Raw genomic sequence first — 22,602 nt, 5'->3', positions numbered from 1 at the left:
TTCAGTATGAGAAGAATGTTGATAACACACTGATGTTTTCAGTTGCTGCTAAGTAGCGTTTAGACTAGAGTCAAGGATTTTTCAGCTTCTCATGCCCAGCCAGCAAGAAGGCTGGAGGGGCACTAGAAGTTGGGAGGGGACACAGCCAGGGCAGCTGACCCAACTGGCTAACGGGGTATTCCATACCATGTGACATCATGTCCAGTATATAAAACTGGGGGGAGCTGGCCTGGGGGGGCAGATCGCTGCTTGGGAACTAACTGGGCATCAGTCGGTGGGTGGTGAGCAATTGTATTGTGCATCACTTGTTTTGTATATTCCAATTCTTTTATTATTATTATTGTCATTTTATTATTGTTGTTATTATTATTATTATTATTATTTTATTCCTTTCTGTCCTATTAAACTGTCTTTATCTCAACCCACGAGTTTTACTTTTTTTTCCCTGATTCTCTCCCCGTCCCACTGGGTGGGGGGGGAAGTGAGCGAGCAGCTGTGTGGTGCTTAGTTGCTGGCTGGGGTTAAACCGCGACAGACATGCTCCAGCACCTCAATGTCTTTCTTGTAGTGAGGGGCCCAAAAACTGAACACAGTATTCGAGATGCAGCCTTACCAGTGCCGAGTACAAAGGGATGATCACTTCCCTAGTCCTGCTGGCCACGCTATTTCTGATACAAGCTTTTGTATGTTTATATGTTTACTAAGGACAAGCCACCACTCAATTACCCACCTTAGATGCTGGAGTTATCCTCCGTTTTGGTGGTTTTATCTGTTTTCTGCTGGGTTTGATGGGCAGTCACTGCCTGGTTATCCATAGATATAGTGGGAAGCTGTAACATTTGCTAACAGCTGTAGAGGTGTCTACTGGTGATGGCTCATGGAGTTTTATCTGGGAGAAGGACTCCAGCCCAGGAGGAGGAACAGGGACTGCCTGTGTTTGTTGTTGCTGTCGCTGGGTCAGCTGGCTCAGAACTGGGGATGGTTCAGGCTGGGATTTAAAGTCTGGTCAGCGTTGGGAAAAAGAAATATCAAAATTAAAGCATTAAACTGCTCTTCATGCTTCTAACTCTTTATGAAAAGAATCTGGGTGACTTGACACGCTCGACAGCTATGATTTTATAAAGTGTGCGAGTCTTTCAGACATCACACAAGTTTCACATTGAACCCATTACCACTGCAACTTAATAAGGCCAACATTTGATATTCTCTACTTTAAACAAACAGCTGTGGGCAAGCGTTATTTAGCTTTCTTCAAAAATATTGACACCAAACCTACCTATGCAGTCCACATAGTATTATCACACGTTAGGCCTCAAAAACTGTTACGGATTATTTTAATCAAACACTGCAAGTTTCACTGCAATTAACTGTGATGATAAATTGTGATTACGTCCAAGGGGTCTGAAGTTGCAATTTAGAGGTATTATGAGTTAGGATTTCCTGCCCCTACAAAGGAGAAGATTTTCAACACAAATAGGAAGTCATCCACCATCTCAATCTGGCTGAAAGTCAAGAGACACTGGAACACTGACAGGTTTTTTTTCCAAGTCTTCCCCTTTCATATTTTTCAGACACTTGAAAGCCAGGCAGTGGATCAGAGCACTGGTCAACAACCATAAGAGATCCCACAGCAATTTGCAATGTGAAGTTTTTTTATTCAGTTGGTAAAGTGCATTAGAAAGCAACTTGTAAAACATACGTAAACATTTTTTTCAGAATTGCTGTGTGTCCAAAGATTATAATGGCTACCAAATTGACTGCTTATCTATCTGGAAACATATACACATACACACAAGATAGATATAAGAGCTATCACTCTTCACAGTGAGAATACTGCTAGGAACTACACTGCAAAAAACAAGTTTGTGTCATTTTCACTGTTTCTACTAATTTTACTCAATTAAATGAAAAATCCATACAATTATGAATAGACAAAATGGGTAACCTGCATCATTCTCAGCACACGTAGACTTCACACTAGGGAAAGAACACTGAGATGCGATGCACATTATGAAGAAATTATATAGCACTCATTCAAAATTCATGTAATGGTTAGAAGAGAAAAAAATTTGGGGAAAAAAAGACAAAATATGGTACAACCTTATACTCAGCTAGAAGCAGCATAGGCACAATGAAAATAAGTATTTTCCAGGATTTGTTGAGAAACAAAGTCACATCAAAGTTCCACTTAAATATTCACGCACATTAAAACAAAGATGTTCATTACATGAAGGCTCAACAACTTTCTGAAGATGCAACGACATTTATGGATAGGCTTAAGCCGATCAAAACTTAGTTGTGATATACTCATAATGTCTATTGCCGAGCAAGTAAGTTTGCTAACACCTTACAATGTTGTAACCAATTATATTATTAGGATTACTTTTTTAGAAAAAGCTTTTTGTTAAGGCCATTTTACAACTGTCATGGCATTAAGAAATCTTACAACGCTAAACAGAGAGAGAAAGAGAGAGAAAACTACGTCAAGCACTTACCCAAACTGACTAAGGGACTGAGGGACTGAGTAAACAGGCGGTTTTAGATCCCAGGATTGATGTGGTAGTTGTGGTAAGTGGTGGTAGAGCGACTATTGTTTTTGTTGAGAGGTAAACTGACCCAAATCTGAGATTTCAATTGGTCCAAGATTTGGGATCCAGTAGAGGTGTTGCCAATTTAGAGGATCCAAGTTCTCCAAAGCCAGAACAAAGAACTGCAGACTACCAAAGACAAAAAAAGAGGGGAAGGAGTGGAGTGAAGGTATTTAATAAATAATTTGAACATAAACCATAGGGTTCAATGCCTACAGTTGCTATTTGGCAGCAACCAAAACCTCTTCAATCCTAGATTACTAATAAATGACCAATAAAAAATTCAGCAGTTTGTAGCATATGGCCAGATCCTCTCTGGGTTATCACACGATACAACTTCCACCACTGTTGCAACAATACTGATTTACTTGAATCCATGCATCTCAAAATAGCATGTATTTACTAATAGTTGAACTGATTTTCAGAGAATAAATACAAGTGCCCCAATTTCAAGCCCTCACAATCGACTCAGAAATAATCAGGTTTCCACAAAAAGCAGTCAGATATGTGCTTGGAAATAACACAACATAGTTTTCTGGTACTATAAACAAGTGATTTCATCCTAAACCAGCAGCAGTAAACGCATCTGCTCTCTACTCAAAAATTAATACAAATACTTCATGTAAACCGAGAAACAACTACTTAGCAAAAGCAGAAAAAAAGTAATCCTTTTTTTGTGGTGTGTGTGTGAATGGAAGGAATGGAATTCTTAATTCCATTCTTTCAACATTTGCAACCTGAATTTTATCAAATACTGAAACATCTCATGAAATGACCATTACTGGAAAAGTTTGTTTAACCTGGAATGTTTACTCATGAAAAAGTATTTAGAAAGCATAAGATAATTTTACCAGACTTTGAGGAGAATAAGAGTTTACAGCACTGGAGCTGCCAGTTCCTGATGCCATCTGGGTGTTTGTGTTGAGAATTTGTGAAGACTAGGGCTTGGCCAAAGGTCTGCTGGGGAGCCTCAAATGAGTTGCCTTCTGTCTCTTGGGTGGAAGTCACGGGTTTTTGAAGCAGTGTTACCAAATCAATGCTGTAAAAAAAAGCAAAGTTTGGCTGGAATAAACATGATGATTAGGCTGCGTTGAAACTGAAGAAAGCTGCCGTACCAGCAACAGAATTATTTCTGATTAACAGTCTTTTCAAATATTGCTTGTCTGCCATACAAAAAGAGGTAGAATAGAGGTTTTTGCCAGAAAGTAAAAATCTGCTAGCTGAAACCTTCCACTACAGTTAGAATATAAATTATCTTTGCTCTCTTTTCAAACATTATCAAATTTATAACATCATGTATCACATAAATAACCTATATGATTAATATAACCAAGTGACTGGAGATAAGTCATAAAAGATACATTACGTTTGAGTGGATCCTGCCTGCAAGCCCATTTATATATTGATAGTCCACGTTCTCTGTATATCACGCTATCCCTTTAAAAAGAGCAAGGGATCAAAGTCCTACCTCTGTATAGGGTGGGTATGAGGACAGTAAAGAATAAAGTCACACATGCAGCAATTGAGTGAATGTGTGATGACATGGAAGTCACAAGAGCAGCAGAAATAAAAGCTAAGTTTCTCAGATAGTAGGCACATATCCAAAATTACTCTACCACACATACCTGAGCGGGATGAGAAACATGAATTTTCTTATATTTAGCATGGCTTACTAACCCCTAACCACATGTTTAGCACAGGTTTATCCAAGGAAAAGCAAAGCATTCAGACAATAAAAGAAATCTACTCGAAAAATTCTGACTTAAGTTTATCCTAAATATACTGCAGGCTTAGGCTGAAGAGCTGCTTCCAGCACTTTCATTAGCATAGATTTCTTAATGCCCAAACCTTTCTTATGGCAAGCAAAACCAAAACAGCCAACACCCCCCCCAAAAAAAAACCCCAAACCAAAACACCAGAATTTTGAGTTGATGAACTAAAATATTTTCTAACATAATTTGAGGGACATCCACTGGAAGAATTTATTTGCATTAGAACAATGAACATGTGAACATATCACCTTTAAGAAGGAAAGGAATGGAATATAAACTGTAGACCAACTGACACCATGCCTCCTCCAGGTCATATCCACGTTATAAGGAAAATTTTGTTGCAGTCTGCAGTACAGCAGTACAGCTGTATCAGGACGCTTGGGACCATTAGGCCATCTAGTTTTCAGATCTCATGCTATCCAGCTACCGAAGTCTGCATCACGCAACTTTGACCTGCTCTCCTGGGACCTGAGGCTAATGCAGAGGCAACTGATTCCACAACATCATCAGCCAGGCATTTGGTGAAGACAAAGGCAAGCAAAGGAAGGCAGCAACTGCCATGTTTTTGGTTCTCTATCTGAACTCTATATCATCAGTTAAGGCAAGTAATTGTGATGCTTACCAGGAAATTCACCTTCTTGCCAACACAAGCTTTTCTGTTAACATATTTGTCAAAGCACTACGTTCTGAACAATTTCTGCATCTACAAGGGGCAGGCATTTTCTGGACAGCAAAGCCAGTGCTTCCTTTTCAACAGCAGCAAACTTTTCTTCCCAGCTATTTTTGTTCCTGCCTGTAAGCAGTCTTTGTGCAGAAGACAGGGTCTTCTCAGTATTATGTTCGTGGATTTGGTAAGTTTGGCTCGGCTTCTGTAGTCAATAATAGGTAACGCAGGAACCCACAAAACCAACGATTTGCAAGCAAGGCTTTCACAATTTTGAAATTAGCTTGACCAATCTCTGACCAGGGCTGCCCTGTATTTTAGTCAACATTTTATATGTGCAAGCTAACATTGATTCACCAAGCAGAAGGTTTTTAAAGTATAGGGAAACCATGGAAGAAGAGCTTACCTTTGCCCAGGAGTCACATGATTCTCAGCTGGAACAGAAGAAGCGGTGAAGACTTTTGTTTCAGAAAGCTGAAAAAGAGGGGGGGGAAGGTATTTTAATCATACACATGCTCACGCTTCACTGCTGCGACATCTGCAGAAATTCCATCTTGGTCAGATAAAAGTAAAGTCAAACTACCATTACAACCAGTTATGCTGCAGCTCTGCTTAAAAAGACAAAAACATGTAGTCAAACTTCAGCAAAGTCTCCTCCACAGAATCAAGTACCAATTTAATTAAAGTGTCAGGAAATTTGATCTACCGAACACACACAATGGTATACCAATGTAACTACATCAGTTTGGGCAATAGTTTAACTGAAAAATATACCAGTAGAAAGTAATTAACGTGACAGTTGGTATATCATCAGTGTAAAGATACCTTGTGCAGACATAATTTAGGCCTCCATAGAGTAGCTCTGATAAATCTTGTTGCAGAAGTCCAACACATTGCACCATTCCCACTCACTCATTTCACATACCCCTGTGTTTTACATTTCAGCTCACATCACCAGTGGAGGCAGGTTTGCATTCAGACATATACAGTGAACTAGCATTTGTGTTTCCTTCTTGGCATTTCTGCTAGGGGCGGCAATAACAGCTAAGTGGCTGTCGTGGTTTAACCCCAGCCAGCAACTAAGCACCACGCAGCCGCTCACTCGCTCCCCCCCCACCCAGTGGGATGGGGGAGAAAATCGGGAAAAAGAAGCAAAACCCGCGGGTTGAGATAAGAACGGTTTAATAGAACAGAAAAGAAGAAACTAATAATGATAATGATAACACTAATAAAACGACAACAGCAATAATGAAAGGATTGGAATGTACAAATGATGCGCAGTGCAATTGCTCACCCCCGCCGACCGACACCCAGCTAGTCTCCGAGCGGCGATTCCCCGCCCCCACTTCCCAGTTCCTATACTAGATGGGACGTCACATGGTATGGAATACCCCATTGGCCACTTTGGGTCAGCTGCCCTGGCTGTGTCCTGTGCCAACTTCTTGTGCCCCTCCAGCTTTCTCGCTGGCTGGGCATGAGAAGCTGAAAAATCCTTGACTTTAGTCTAAACACTACTTAGCAACAACTGAAAACATCAGTGTTATCAACATTCTTCACATACTGAACTCAAAACATAGCACTGTACCAGCTACTAGGAAGACAGTTAACTCTATCCCAGCTGAAACCAGGACAGTGGCTGTGTGTGGTGTTTAGTTGCTGGCTGGGGTTAAACCATGACACTGACCTATTCAAACATTCACAAAGAATCCCTTTAGAATGTGACATTTGAATACGGCTCTTCCAGGAAATTATGCGTTTTTAATTGCATACATTGCTAGCAGCCCAGTTTAAAGGACCTCACGGACATGAGCCAATTTCATCTGCCATCCCACGGGCAGCTCTACTGAAAGCACGTACATCCCTGAATGCAGTCATCTGATTGGGATTCTCCTATGAAACACTGTTGATATAAGCAGGATGCAGAAGGGCTGACTGGGAGCAAATCACTTTACTACTCTGAGGCAAAGTTCAAATGTTTCATGTACTCTCCTAGCACCCACTTATGTGTAACACACTGTGTCATGAAAAAATGAATACCACCACAGTTCCTCCCTCCATTTCCTTCCCTTCCTTTTCTGTCAATACTGATGCCTTGAACAAAGGCATGAGAAGGAAAACTTTTACTGTATCGCTGTACTAACGAACTTTTGCTTGCTTGAAAACTTCGAAATTTTGGTAAGTACTAATTAGATAAGAAAAACCTTGAGCTTTGTCAATGGTATGCGCTGCTGGCGGCACCAACAGACAGGAGGCCTCGGGCCTGATGTGCCTTGGGCCCTGATGATAAGCTTTGAGTTCTGCTGAGTTTTTGTAATTAAAACTTGCCAAGGCCAGCTAACTAGGAAAAAGAGATGACCCACACTGCGCGTGACTAAAGGGTGGACACTATGTAAATGATAATATGAATATGCATATGACTAGAACAATATAAATTTTGCTTGCTGTAGGTAATGGTGTGTGGGAACATATTTAGCTAACAGTCACAAGAGCATTCCAGACGCCTTTAGAAGGCCTTGAACAGAATAAACAAGAAGACAAAAATAAGAAAGATATCAATTGGAAGAACACAGGTGCGCATTCCACGATAAAGGGAACTTGGCACAAAGAACCTCAATTCGGCAGTTTATCTTGACCAATTAGACTGAGACAAGTTTCACATGTTCTAGTTAGTATAACCAATTATGTCTTATGTTTATGCGCGTGTACAGTGTTGATATAACCAATCATTAAGTGTAACTAGGCGCATGGACAGCGCGTGAATAATGTGTGCAACCAATAGTAAAATAGCTAAACGCATGTACGGATGTAACCAATGTATAAAATGATGTCTGATGCTCTAGTAAAGGGTCTTCAACTATGATCATATTGATCTGTCGTTGAGTCCATGATTATGCTCCCGCAAGTGGCGCCCGAACAGGGACCCCCAAATTCTGCACTACGTTTGGAGAACGAACAGCAGGATAAGAGGAGGATCGGAGGATCCCGACCGATAGACCGGCTGCCATGGCTGGTGTGCCCATAGAGGCAGGAAGACAGTGCTGTCGTTTTTTCGCCCATCGAGGTGAAGATTCGCCCGTAAAGGAGGCGAGGTGAGAACTCACCCGTAAAGGAGGTGAGCGGTCGGGGGAGGAGATGGGGTCTACGCTTTCCAAAGAAGAAGCAGTAGTTAAGCTCCATATACTCTCAAAGACAGACATAAAATATGATGAAGCTTGTTTAAAGCGGCTTTTACAATGGAGCAAGGACAGAAACCTTTTAATTAGTGTGGGTACAGCTTTTGAGCTTAGTACCCGGGAAGCTATCGGAACCTCCCTATGGGATGAAATTAGTGACGGGTCTAAAGAAGTTAAAGGTCTTGCAACTTTATGGAAATAAATTAAGACAACTCTGCAAGAAATGAAAGCAGATCGTAAAGCATCTGTGTCTGTTTTTGCTGCTCTCTCTCCAACCGCAAGCGAAGGGGAAACGCGGGGAGAAAAACATAATGCAGCGAGAGAGACTTTTGGCTTTCCTGGAGCTTGTCCGCCTGCTCCTGTGCCCTTGACTTCTGCTCCACTCCCTGGGACTGCCGATATTAATCAGCCATCTGACAGTTCCCAAGCCTCCCTAACCGTACGCTTAAAGGAAACCCTACAAAATCAGGAAGCGAGTAAAAATCTGCCTAGGAAAAAACAGCCCCCAGATATCGCCGCTCAACATGAACAAATTATACCTAGCATATACCCTCCGTTGCCTTCGTCTACGCCCGGGTCGCCTCAAGAGCACGAAGAGGGGCCGGAGCTCACTTCGCAGCAGTTGCAGTCAGTAATAGAAAAGCTGGCACAGCTGGAGGCTGCTGTGAAGCGAGAAAAACCGCCAGCCGTATCCTTTGATGCACCCCTTTCCCCCCCACCCTCTTCCTCCTCCTCCTCCTCCTCCTGCTTCAAACCCTCTTTTTTTACCTCTGCCCCTTCCTTGTCCTACCTATACCTCTACCTCCTCCACCTCCCAGGGAACCGATCCCCACCTTTCCAGAAACAACGGACCCCCAGAATAGATGGCGAGGAATTATTCGCGATGCCTTAATTGAGGGAGAAATCATAGCAGCTCCCACAGTGTTTCTGGTTATTGCTGGGGCTGGGGGTAGACCTAATCAATGGGTTCCATTTGATTGGAAAATCATAAAAGCAGCAAAGGTTGCAATTGCTCAGTATGGTTTAAAATCTCCTTTTACGCAGGCAGTTTTGTCCCATACATTTTCTGGGTCAACCTTAGCTCCACATGACTCGCGAATGCTTGCTAAAACCTTGTTGTCGACATGGAAATTTATTTATACTGCGCTGGTGCATTTACAGCCGGCAGAGAAAATCATATCAATACAACCTGATACTGCTTTTGAGGAGGCAGTCTGTAAGCAGGCCGCTAACGAGCAGGATTCTGATTCTGATAATAATTCTTTTGCATCAGGCAGGGTGGACTCTGAAAAAGAGCCAGATTTATATCCCTCATTACCTCCACCGCTGCCTCCCGCGGCCTCTGCGTGGCTGCGGCCGCTGCCGTCCCCCACCCCCCCACCCCAATCGCCTGGTACTCCCTCTCCAGGGTCTGCAGAACTTAAAACAGAACCTGGCTTTGCTGCACTACCTGTGTCTCCTTCTCCTACTAACCCCTCTAAGTCTATACCTCTGTCTAATCCATGACGATTCACTTAATAATTTGGGAAAAATACACATAGTTTGATGCAACGCTGTCGAGAAAAAGCTCGACAGCAAGGAGATACCATGTTTACTTTTCCTGTTGTATGCCACACCTGCCTCAAGAATGCAAGAACCTCAAGAGTTAGAGTTGTTAGGATCAGTCATCATGAATCCCTGTGTGATGTTTAATTACAACCTATAACACCACTCGAAAGGGTCAGAATGTAAATGCTATTTTGCCTGTATATAGAAATGCTACAGCTTGGTGTAACTATATCTATTCCAGAATATCACACTCTTTTTTCTATTCCAGCTGCTTTACCTGCGGGGATATTTTTTATTTATTTGAGAGAATAGAGCATGGGAGAGGAATTCCATTGAAACTTAACAGGAGGCCATGTAGCCTCAGACAGCTTACGTTACTAACACCCGATATCAATATGATTCACAGTAAAAGGCTCACGATAACTGACACAGGTTTAAGTGGATGGCTAACAAGTTTGAGAATTACGGGATGGTTGAAAGATTTGCTTATGCATGGCTAGTTATTTTAATTGTAATATTAGCAGTTTGTAATGATTGTACCAACGTATCATAAAAATAGTTAAACATATGATTGCAAAAGCATTTCGTGTAACTTGGCTTGCAAAAAACAAACAAACAAAAAAACCCCAAACAAACAAAAAAACCAAACCAAACCAAACCAAAAAAAAACAAAAAGGGGGAATTGTGGGAGATTTCATGGAAAATGGGGAACATTCTTTGAGCCTGATTATTTAGAGTTAGCATAAGTAGGCCGCAGTTAGCATGAGTGGGCCGGAGTACGTGACAGCTGCAGTATGAACGGACTTTTGAACCGCCAGAGAAACAACGGACATGAGGAACTTGGACAGTGGAGCAATTAATAAACAAGATAACAGAACTGCAGAGGCAAGAAGGAGCTGCAAGAGCTTTAATGCAATTAAGAAAGCTGTCATTTCAGCTTAGAGCATTCAGCTGCGGGATGGGGACTTAGGAGTTGGTTTGTATCTTTGTTAAAAATCGGGGTTTCTTTTATTCTTGTGTATTTTATTAGGTATAATGTTGCTTTTACTGTGTCTAATTAATTGTGTTCATAGATCTTGTAGGTCACCTTGGCCAACATAACAGGTCAAGATTCTCTGTGCATTGCAACCGCATCACAAAGCCCATGAACCAATAGACAGGATGGCTATGACTCGTGCAGCGCGCCTGGCCAGTGAGCGCATGCGTCATAGGCTCCCCATGTTTCAACTGAGGCTAATTTCAGCACCCGCTGGCCACGTGTGCTGAAATCCGTTCCTCTGCAAATGTACAAATACCGGGATTTTCCGAAGAGCATCGGGCTGGTGTACGGCAAGGCCATCGTTGCCTCCGTGGGGACGCCCACGTAAAGCTGGCACCTACCGATTGCTGGGTTGAGTTTGCGGAGCAAGACGGCACAAGAATATCCAAAGAAAACACCTGGATGACCCTGGCTGACGTGACCAGATGCCTCCGTACAGCAACACCAAGCAATCTCTTTTTCACAGGTTTAATAGGGGGTTCCACTGGCATCAACGAAGTTTAAGAACTTATTGATGGAGACCCCTGTGCAGCAGGTTATGGACTCAATGGATGGGAATGCCTGGTTTCCACGGATCGGGCATTCACCCTCGTTGCCACCCCAGGAATCACAAATTCTGGGGTCCCTGAATACAGATTGGTGTAGTATTATCTGACTTACTGTTAGATGTAGATAGTATTAGACACACAACCTTACAAAATAGAGCTGCTCTTAAATCATTAGTTAAGATAGTTTTGATTTATCTCGTAGTGGGTTTGGTTTTTTTGTATTTTAATTTGTGTGCCTTGTATATTGCAATGTGTTTAAAAATTAATTGATAGATCAAGTAAGGCTGTGTTAATTGTCGGAAAACAAAAAAGGGGGAAGTGTGGGAACATATTTAGCTAATGGTCACAAGAGCATTCCAGACGCCTTTAGAAGGCCTTGAACAGAATAAACAAGAAGACAAAAAATAAGAAAGATATCAATTGGAAGAACACAGGTGCGCATTCCACGATAAAGGGAACTTGGCACAAAGAACCTCAATTCGGCAGTTTATCTTGACCAATTAGACTGAGACAAGTTTCACATGTTCTAGTTAGTATAACCAATTATGTCTTATGTTTATGCGCGTGTACAGTGTTGATATAACCAATCATTAAGTGTAACTAGGCGCATGGACAGCGCGTGAATAATGTGTGCAACCAATAGTAAAATAGCTAAACGCATGTACGGATGTAACCAATGTATAAAATGATGTCTGATGCTCTAGTAAAGGGTCTTCAACTATGATCATATTGATCTGTCGTTGAGTCCATGATTATGCTCCCGCAATGGTGTGCATGATAGGTGGAGCGATCCCCCATGCGCCCAGCGCTGCAATAAAGAATGCCTGCTTTCTAAAACTCCAAAATCGAGTCTTAGAGAGTTTCTTTGACCAGCTTTTTTGGTAACAATTTGGCACCCCAGATGGGACCCTGCCTTTGAACATCGACGGCTCCGTGGGATCTCTGGACCTCCAGCCGGCACCGAGGATTTCTCGGGGAGAACCTCTGATCCCCAGACCTGAAGATTTCAAGGCAAGTCCCCTGGAAAGGTGAGAAGGCATTCTTTTCCCTTGGGGTTAGAGTCCCCTGACTGTCTGGGGTTAGAGTCCCTGGACTGTCTGCCTCATCAGAGAGAGGGCTCGTAAAGCCCACAGAGGCTGGACTAGGTGCCTGCGGGGGTTAGAGTCCCCTGACTACGGGGTTAGAGTCCCCGGCTCTAGAGTATCTATGGGGTTAGAGTCCCTGGCCGGCCGGCTGGACCAGTAATGAGCTTGCTTGGGGTTAGAGTCCCCCCAACCAGTAATACTGTTGTGATTGTACAGGGTTAGAGTCCCCGGCCGGTTGGACCGGTACTGCTGTGGTTGTGAATGATATAATTGTGCCTGGTTATTGGAACTTGGTTATTGGAAATACAGATTTGTTTTGTTTGCTTGGATCATTTAATTGTTCTGTTATTCATATTTAATATGGGTGGGGTCCCGACAAGGGAAAATTTGATTAAGTATTGTAATCAATGCTGGCCACTGTATAAATTGGATGATGGGGAAAGTGGCCTATGAATGGTACGTTAAATTATAACACCTTATTATAATTAATGTTATTCTTGAGGAGAGAAGGAAAGTGGGATGAAGTGTTGTATGCGGATATGTTCTTTACTTTGAGGAGACATCTGGAGTGGCAAAAGGAATGCGGTATAAATCTTGCACCTAGTGATCCCCTCGTTTTAGCTTTAGAAAAGGAGAAGGGTGAGTGTTAAATTTCCCTGAGCAGAACTAGCAGAACAGGCTAGGGAAAGAAAAAAAAAAAAAAAAGAAAAAAAAAAGATCAAAACTGGGACTAAAACAATGTAGGAGACTGAGCCGTTTGTCAGACAGGGCTCTGAAATTTAATAGAAACCATTAGGGCATGTGGAGAACTAGGGGTAAATTGGTAAATTGGATTAAAAGTGCAAGAATGCAGGCAGAGACCTGACGAGCGTCCCAGTGATTCTGGGGGACTCAGACAAGCTCTGCTAACAAAATTTTAATGATGCACTCACAATTAGTGTCCTTGTGGGTCAAACGGCCCCTGATTTAGAGAAATAATTTGAGTGTTGCTGTGTTTGTATACGATGAGCATGAAGAAAAGCAGAAAACTGAGCAGAGAAAAAAAAAAGAGGAGCAAAGCAACAAGAGGCTGATTTAGGCAGCCGCTTTTACAAGGAATTTACAAGTGAGATAAGGATTAGGAATGTTAAAAGAAAAAGGAATCAAGTGTGTTTGTGGCTGTGCTGAGAGAAGCGTTTGAAGTAAGCAGTGAGAGAGGACTGATAGGGACTGGAGGAACCTCTCCCAGCGGAACCTCTGGTTATAGCTAAGCTGGGATATGAGGAAATTGAATTTTTGGTAGACACTGGAGCCACCTATTCTGTTTTAAATACTTTAGAGAGAGAATTGAGTAATAAAAATGTAAATGTCATTGGTGCAACAGGCACCCATGAAACAAGACCCTTCTTTAAACCCTTAAAATTAAAATTGGGGAAACAATGGGTTACTCACCAGTTTTTCTATTTGCCAAATTCTCCGAAAACTTTATTGGGTAGAGATTTACTTGAAAAGGTAGAAGCTGAAATCAGATTCAAGAATGGGGAAGTTGAAATTTTAATCCCAGAATCTAAATATGTCGAAGCCATAGCCTTGTTGTTACAGGATACAAATCCCAAAAGGGACAAGATACCTCGAGAAACAGAAGATGCAGTGATTCCCATCGTTTGGGCAGGAGAAGTTCCAGGAAGGTCTAAGAGAGCAGAACCAGTAAGAATTGATCTAAAACCAGGATCGTCACCGGTAAGAATTAAACAATACCCTTTAAAATTAGAAGCGAGAACTGGCTTGGTACCAATAGTTCAAAAATTCTTCAAATGTAAGTTGCTGGTAGAATGTGAGCCAAAATACAATACACCTATCTTACCAGTAAAGAAAGCTAATGGAAAAGATTACTGTTTAGTCCAGAATCTTAGAGCAATAAATCAGATAGTACAAGATATACATCCAGTAGTTGCAAACCCGTATACATTACTAACTACCCTCACCAGTGAACAAAGCTGGTTTATGGTTTTAGATCTGAAAGATGCCTTTTTCTGCATCCCTTTGGACTCTAAAAGTCAGGAGCTTTTTGCTTTTGAGTGGGAAAATCCTGAAACAGGGCAAAAGACACAATATACTTGGACAGTTCTACCACAAGGCTTCAAGAATAGCCCAACTATTTTTGGAAATCAGCTGGCGAAGGAATTAGAGATTTGGAGAAAAGAAAATGGACAAGGAACTGTATTACAATATGTAGATGACATCTTAATTGCAACAGAAACTCGGGAAATTACTGTGCATGTACCACATATGGTAGCCACAGTTTTAGAACAAAAAGGGGGGCATTGGTTGTCCCCCAGCCGTATGCTGAAATACCAAATGGTACTACTAGTACAAGATGACATCGATCTCAAGACCACTTCAGTTGTAAATCCTGCAGTATTCCTCTCCACTGATCGAGTGGAGAGTTCACCAGAACATGATTGCTTACAAACTGTAGAGAAATATATGCTAGCCGTCCAGATCTTAAAGATGTTCCATTAGAAAATCCAGACTGGGAGTTATATACTGATGGCAGCAGTTTTGTTCGTGATGGGAAGAGACTGTCAGGATACGTTGTGACAACCTTAGATGGCATAATAGAGGCACGAGCCTTATCTCCCAAAACATCAGCCCAGAAGGCAGAACTAATAGCCTTAACCCGAGCATTGGAACTGAGTGAAGGGAAAAAGGTTAATATTTGGACAGATTCTAAGTATGCTTTTGGAGTTGTACACGCCCATGGAGCCATCTGGAAAGAAAGAGGACTACTATCAGCACAAGGAACTGAAATCAAGCATGCTGCACAAATACAAGAACTATTAGAGAGTATTCAAAAACGACGGCGGTAGCAATAATGCATTGCAAAGCCCACCAAACAGGAAAAACCCCACCAGAAATAGGTAATCGATTGGCAGATAAAGCTGCCAAAGAGGCTGCAGAAACAGGCATCATGGCATTATTACCAGAAAAAGAAATAACTTTACCAGAAACACCACCTAAATATGATAGTAAAGATGTTAAATTAATAAAAGCCTTACAGGCACAGGAACAAACAGATGGGTGGGCTGTTACACCCACAGGACAAATAGTGATCCCACCCTCATTAATGAGAGAAATTGCTAAACAAGAACATAATAAAGTACATTGGGGAACTGAAAATTTAGTAAAACATCTTCAAAAGATAGTTATAAGCCGAGCAATGACAGAAATTATCCGATCCATCATGGGAAAATGTGAAATTTGTTGTAAAAACAACCCAAGTACTAGCAATAAATTGATTTTGGGGGTTACAAAAGGAGGAAATTCCCCAGGAGACTATTGGCAAATTGATTTTACAGAACTACCTAGAAAAGGGGGATATAGATACATCCTTGTTCTAGTTGATACTTTTACTGGATGGCCAGAAGCTTTTCCCTGTCACACCAATAAAGCCAGAGAAGTAACTAAGATCTTGTTAAAAGAAATTATCCCAAGGTTCGGTGTTCCTTTAGGAATGTCCTCAGACAGAGGACCACATTTTGTTGCTGAAGTTATAAAACAACTGAGTAAAAACTCAGCCATAACATGGGATCTCCATACTCCTTATAGGCCACAGTCAAGTGGAAAGGTAGAAAGAATAAACTATACACTTAAATTGCAGATTGGAAAAATATGTCAGGAAACATCAATGACTTGGATACAAGCACTACCTTTAGCGCTGTTAAGAATCAGAATACAACCTCGTGGTAAAAACAGTTTGAGCCCTTACGAGTTACTTTATGGAAGGCCTTACCAGGCCCCACATATACCAGGAACAATCCACATTAAAGGGCAAACGGACTTGAATAATTACTTAATGTCCTTGGGAAAGACTTTACAGGAATTGCAGAAGTACGTGACAACAAGCAGGCCCTTAGAACTGGATACACCAGCCCATCCATTTCAACCTGGAGACTGGGTCTACATCAAGTCGTGGAATTCGGAGCCGCTGACTGAGAAGTGGAAGGGACCATTCCAGGTACTCCTGACTACTTATACAGCTGTCAAGGTCCGAGGGAAAGGCCCATGGATTCATTATTCCAGGATTAAAAGGGCTCCAACCTCATGGACAGTTGAACAAAAGTCTCCCCTTAAACTGAAATTGAAAAAGTTATGACTGATTTTCATGTTTTGTCTGTAACAATTATGGTAGCAATGAGTCAAGTGTGCCAGATATCATCTTGGGATCTGAACCTCCACTTAATCTTAACACAAAATATAACTCGAATACTCTGCAAAAGTGATTGTTGGATTTGTACCCAAATGCCAACCTCCGGACAAAGCCGAGTCCTACCCTTGATAGGAGTGCCACTGCCAATAAATGTATCATTATTTAACAATCCACAAATGGTAAGGGACATCCAGACAATGCATGGTGGCCAAGCCTCTCTGGAAAAAGACAAGAAGGAAAGTTACAAGTTACCATGATAAAAGATAATCTAAATTCCACTGTATGCTTATATGGGCCAGGTAATGACTCTCTAAGCTTCTACACCCTTAAGTCTGGAGATGATGGGTGTGAGATTACACTGCTAAACGAAATGACAAAACTTTTGCAGGATGTTTCCAAGGATGTAACAGGACTGGATCATATTGGAGGCCCACACTAAGTCATATAGAGACATCAAATTACTTTGGCCTCCAAGTCCCAGAAGGAAGCAGTTGGTATTGGTTATGCGGAATACATGCTCAAAAAGTACTACCTCCCAATTGGCAAGGAGCATGCACATTAGGAGCCGTAGTCCCCAATATAACAATAATTGACAAGCTACATGAACAGAGCGGATGGGTAAAAACTTTTCTCAAATGAACCAGGAGGGTTCATAACCCCCTTATAGATCGTCCCACAGCATTCCACAGTTTTGCCAGATGGTTTATCCCTTGGCTTGGAGTTAGTGAATTGGAAAAGGCAATAGTAAATATATCAGCTGTAACAGAGGACATTGAAAACAGAACCACTGATGCCATACAGGCATTACAAATTGAAATATCTAGTTTGTCTCATGTAGTGATGCAAAATCGAATGGCTCTTGACTTACTACCAGCTTCACGAGGAGGTGTTTGTACAATTGTTAATACGAGCTGCTGTACATATGTAGATCAAAGTGGCAGAATTTCTACTGATCTAGCAGAGATTTGGAAACAAACAAAAATCTTACATCAAGTTACGAAGGACAATACGTCCTGGGGATTTGAGGAGTTATGGCACAAACTTACCTCATGGCTACCTAATTGGACTTGGTTGAAAAAATCTATTCATTATTGCAATAATTGTAATCTGTGTATGCATCTCAGCCTGTGTAATGATTCAATGCTGTAGCTGTTGTAGTCGAATGTACATGAAAATTAAGTTTGGGTATTGAGGCTTTGGATTTGTAAGTCCAAAGTCTCAATAAAAGGGGGGGGTTGATGCCTTGAACAAAGGCATGAGAAGGAAAAATGGCAGAGATATCTATGACTTCCTAAGTCATAAGAAGGGAACTCAAAATACGTATTAAGGGCGGGAGTAGCTTTGACTCAAAACCCCGCCTTGGCCAGCACCTAGAATCAATTGTAGAACTAGGTTGGGCCAGGGGTATTTTATATCTCTTGGAATCGATGCCTTGTCGATGCCAAAAGCCTTGCTCACGGGCACAGTTGGGCACAGTCATGCGGTACTAACGAACTTTTGCTTGCTTGAAAACTTCGAAATTTTGGTATGTACTAATTAGATAAGAAAAACCTTGAGCTTTGTCAATGGTATGCGCTGCTGGAGGCACCAACAGACAGGAGGCCTCGGGCCTGATGTGCCTTGGGCCCTGATGATAAGCTTTGAGTTCTGCTGAGTTTTTGTAATTAAAACTTGCCAAGGCCAGCTAACTAGGAAAAAGAGATGACCCACACTGCGCGTGACCAAAGGGTGGACACTATGTAAATGATAATATGAATATGCATATGACTAGAACAATATAAATTTTGCTTGCTGTAGGTAACGGTGTGCACGATAGGTGGAGCGATCCCCCGTGCACCCAGCGCTGCAATAAAGAATGCCTGCTTTCTAAAACTCCAAAATCGAGTCTTAGAGAGTTTCTTTGACCGGCTTTTTCGGTACAATACAACGTATTTTAATTCCATCTTTCTGGAACACAACTCTGTCCTGTGCATAATGCTGCCAGCCCACAACTCTATGCACTGACCAAAACGAAGAAAGAAGATTCAGCTCAAGCATATTTGCAATTGAAAAGACTGTTTCTCTACTGTTCAGCCCTTTCCCCACCATACATTTTAGAACAATGTGTACTGTACTTTTTGTAGTGTTATGAGACTCCTGCATTATATGGCAAAAGGAGGCCAGCTAATGGCACGAGCAGCAGCCTATGGTCTGCAGTCCCTTGGTTAACTATTAAATTCTTTGTAATGTCAACAGTTTCTTATGCTCACATAACCCAGAATAAGACTAACCGTGGCCAAAACACTGATGAGCCCTGAAAACTAAGCAAATTGAGGAGGCTGAGGATGTTTGCGACAACACAAAAGCATGCTTGACATATAAGAGACGAAATGCTCTTCAGGTGAGCCAGCATGCAAAACACAAGTCTCCAGCTACCAGCTCAGCTACATTGAATTTACACTACACCCTGTGGCAAACTCACTGCCACAAGCTCCAATCAAGCACCTAATTCAGAAGTCTGCTGGGATTACGGCATTCGTCAAAACACGTACTTCGTGCAGCAGCAGCTGAAAAGTTTTATTACACAGATGTATTTAGTATTTCTTAGAAGTAGTATTATCGGCTCCTAACAAAGTTATTTATGCTCACTGTACACTACACTTGCAAATCTTTCACTGAGGCTCTGGCATTTTCCCAGAACTGAATGAACGGTCGTGAACCATTTGCAAGCATCGACCTCACAAGTGATTTCCTCCATCTGCAGTGAAATGCCTGTGCTTTTCAGCTCCTGTTCCTATGATAAAAATCATTCTCCAATCACCAAAGAGACAATATATTTAACAACTAACTACGCTCCTATGGCCAGTTGATAGGTGAGGAGAACAGGAAAATATACTCCAGCATCCTCATAAAACTCAACATCAACAAATCAGAAATAACAAATATTAGTTTTGATATGATGACTGAAGTTAAAGAAATTAAAACAAGTTCTCTGATGCTTCTGATAAAGGAAACATCCCCTAAAATACATTTTTTCCTTTTAAGTGTTGCTGTTGTTTCAAATAAAAACTAAGACTTCCAATATTGTACAGAAAATGTTTGCCTTCATCCACTTTCCAGCAATTGTATGTATTCTATTTCTCCCTTCTGATAGTTTCTGTAGTTAAACTTATTTTCTTTAACCAGGAGAATATGATCACAATTTTAAGAGGCGGTGGACAAATGCCCTGTGTGGGGGTGGTACAGCAATGGAAGACAGAGCAACTGGCAGCGCCAGAGGTAAACCCACCTGGCTGCACCAGTGTGATGGCAGCAGCATAGGCCGTCCCGGCCTAGAGAATCTGGTTGATAAAAGTACGTCACGTAGATGTTCACGTACAGAGTTGGGCCAATGCAAGAACTCAAAATAACCAACAGTTTGGAATCCGGTGCAAGATGAAGACGGCTCCAGGTGAACCAGGACTGGCACATAAGGGTGAAGTAGTTATGGTCCTCTGTGGGCCCATGATGCTTTTCCAGGCCATCATGGAAGCGATGGCAACATATAGATGGGTCGTGGACCGAGGGGTGCCGACTGACATGGAGCACTATCGCGCAGGTTATCCATGGAATATGAAAGGAACGTGACAAATTAAGCAAGCCAAGCGGCTAAAACCCCTGTCGTACGAGAAGGGACAATGGACTGAAATATAAACAGGGGGAGGACCTGCCCCATGATTGACTATATCCCACTCCCCACAAACTCGCCAAGGCAATCACTATGTGCTTTACAATGAGTGGGGGAAGCAACACCGGGTGGCTGGCTCCCCCAGGAAACATATTCTGTACCCCATGCCCCCGCCCGGAACACTATCTGGGCCTGTGAAAAGCAGGTCGTGTGTGGCCTCAACATGGCACCCCAGAAAGCAAATGAGTCAGACAAGGGACTCATTCCGAAACAACCTCACATTAGACACCTGGGCCAAAGAGCAGGGCATGAGGGGAGTGTATCAAAATCCCCTATCATGCACCAGCCTCTGACCGGAAAATGAGCGATACAATGGACTGTAAAGATACATGAGAGCATGGGGGGTGGAACCTTCAACCATTGGGATAAACATTAGCCCCAAAGCACCTGGTTCGTCAACACCAGAGGATTGCCCAATCGGGGTGGCCCTGCCAGTCAGAATTTTTACGTACTCGTAGAAGGGGAATAAGTCCCTGTGCCTAGCGCACATTAAAAAAATATGTTAGGGAAGACAGTCTGGGTTACTCCGGAACTAGGCAAAGGATAAACCCATTGTAGGGATTGCTTTTGCTCAAGAGCCGTGGGCTTTCGGCCACTTGGTGGGTGATGCGAAAAGATGGGGAGGGAAGTACGAGTGCGTGCCCAAGGGGATTGATTTGAGGTGAGAATAGCCAGAATAAACTGTATGATATTAGTGGCTATGTAACCCTGCCTACGGATGTATTCCATTACTCTAATTGTTATATGCATATCCATGGTACTACAAAGAACCACTTAGATAAGCAAGAAAGAACTGTGATAAAACTGAGCGAAGGCAGTCAGTAGTGGATGGAACCAGAACTGACTCCACCATTGCAAACAGTCCAACGGTGCACACCATGACTCCTGCATGCTTCCAAGTCCACCTGATCGTCACACCGCCCAATGACGCCCATCACCCCCCCTCGCTCTGCCAGAATGAGAGGTACTTGCACCCTCCTCCTGCCAGAAAAGCTGTGGTATGACGATGGAGCCCAGAGTCGGGAAACTAAGATGAAACAAATTCATTTCAAAACATTTGAATCAACAATCATTTAATGGACATAACCCATAAACTAAAGGAATGATATCTTCTGTGTGTGTATACATATATCTTACATATCATTGTCATATGTCCAAAGGGATGGGAAAAGCGTGATGATGATGACCAGGATGTAACTAAAGGTTAGGACATGAGCAGTGACGTTCAATGAGTATGAATAAGCGGGTGGATATTGTCCTAGTTCAGCTGGGATAGAGTTAAATGTATTCCTAGTAGCTGGTACGGGAGTGATATGTTTTGAGTTCAGTATGTGAAGATGTGATAACAATGGATGATTTTCAGTGGTTGACTAAGTAGTGTTTAGACAATGTCAAGGATTTTTTTTCAGTTCTCATGCCCAGCAGCGAGGATTAGAAAGAGGAGGGGCAAAGAAGTTGGCACAGGACAACAGCCAGGGCGATGATGAACCAAAGTGGCCAACGGAGATTCCATACCATGTGACGTCCCCAATCTGTATAGGAATGGGCTAGTGGGGGCGGGGGATAGTCCTAGGGGAATAAAATGGGTGTGGTCGTGGGTGTTTCTCCCCCCCCCCCCCATGCAGCCCCGCATTCATTTGTAACATTCAATACTTTCACATGAGATGTTGTAGCCTGTTATTAGTGTTAGTCATTATCATTAGTAGTTCTTCTTTTCTGTTATATTTAAAACGTTCTTATCTCAACCGCTGGCGTTTTGCTTCTTCCCGATTGTCTCCCCAATACCACGGGTGGGAGGGGGAGCGAGTGTTGTGGGGATCCAAGGTGATTTAAGTGAGCGGATGCCCCGGGGCTAGGTGCTGGCGGTAGGGTTTTTTTAAACCACAAGTCCATTCCAGGTAAGGAAGAAAATTCATACACTCTCCCTCCTGCAGCTCACCTGCATTTGTTGCCAGATGCATACGCAAAGATATCCACTATGAGCACCTCCAAAACCTGTCAGCATGCACCTACTGGCTGCCACTTGGATACTGCTGTTCAACCCTACCTCTTGAGTAAAAGAAAACATTCACACTCGATGTCACTAGATTTTGACAAGATGTCATACTGTGCCTCAACAATTAAATTTCGACAACTCCAAAAAGCCACAGAGCCCACTGCTTAATATTTACAGAATTTGCAGTGGATGACTGCACATTTGATGCCAACAGTGCCTCTAATCAATTAAACCACCTGGAGAAACTATGGGTATTAAAACACCAATATAGAACGTAAGGATAGCTCTCAATCA

At 42.3% G+C, this 22,602-nt stretch overlaps 1 protein-coding gene, 1 long non-coding RNA gene and 1 other non-coding gene across 3 annotated transcripts in view; 1 reads left to right on the top strand and 2 right to left on the bottom strand.

Annotated features, from left to right (window-relative positions):
- Positions 1 to 769, bottom strand: part of LOC121232872 (ubiquitin-associated protein 2-like) — a 37,041-nt gene extending 36,272 nt beyond the window's left edge. Inside the window, 1 exon segment of the mRNA XM_041121362.1 lies at positions 731 to 769. The gene's annotated coding sequence lies outside the window, so the exon portion shown is untranslated.
- On the top strand, positions 310 to 22,059 carry LOC121232884. The gene is made up of 2 exons (XR_005931740.1): positions 310 to 359; positions 22,003 to 22,059. It is a non-coding gene; the product is annotated as an uncharacterized LOC121232884 (long non-coding RNA).
- On the bottom strand, positions 3,046 to 3,129 carry LOC121232917. The gene has a single exon (XR_005931765.1). It is a non-coding gene; the product is annotated as a small nucleolar RNA SNORD121A (small nucleolar RNA).
- Positions 22,060 to 22,602: the final 543 nt, after the last annotated feature.

The sequence above is a fragment of the Aquila chrysaetos genome (assembly GCF_900496995.4).
Source record: "Aquila chrysaetos chrysaetos chromosome W unlocalized genomic scaffold, bAquChr1.4 W_unloc_1, whole genome shotgun sequence".
NCBI lineage: Eukaryota > Metazoa > Chordata > Aves > Accipitriformes > Accipitridae > Aquila > Aquila chrysaetos.
The sequence above is the reverse complement of the archived record's forward strand: the minus strand, read 5'-3'. Positions and strand labels throughout refer to the sequence as shown.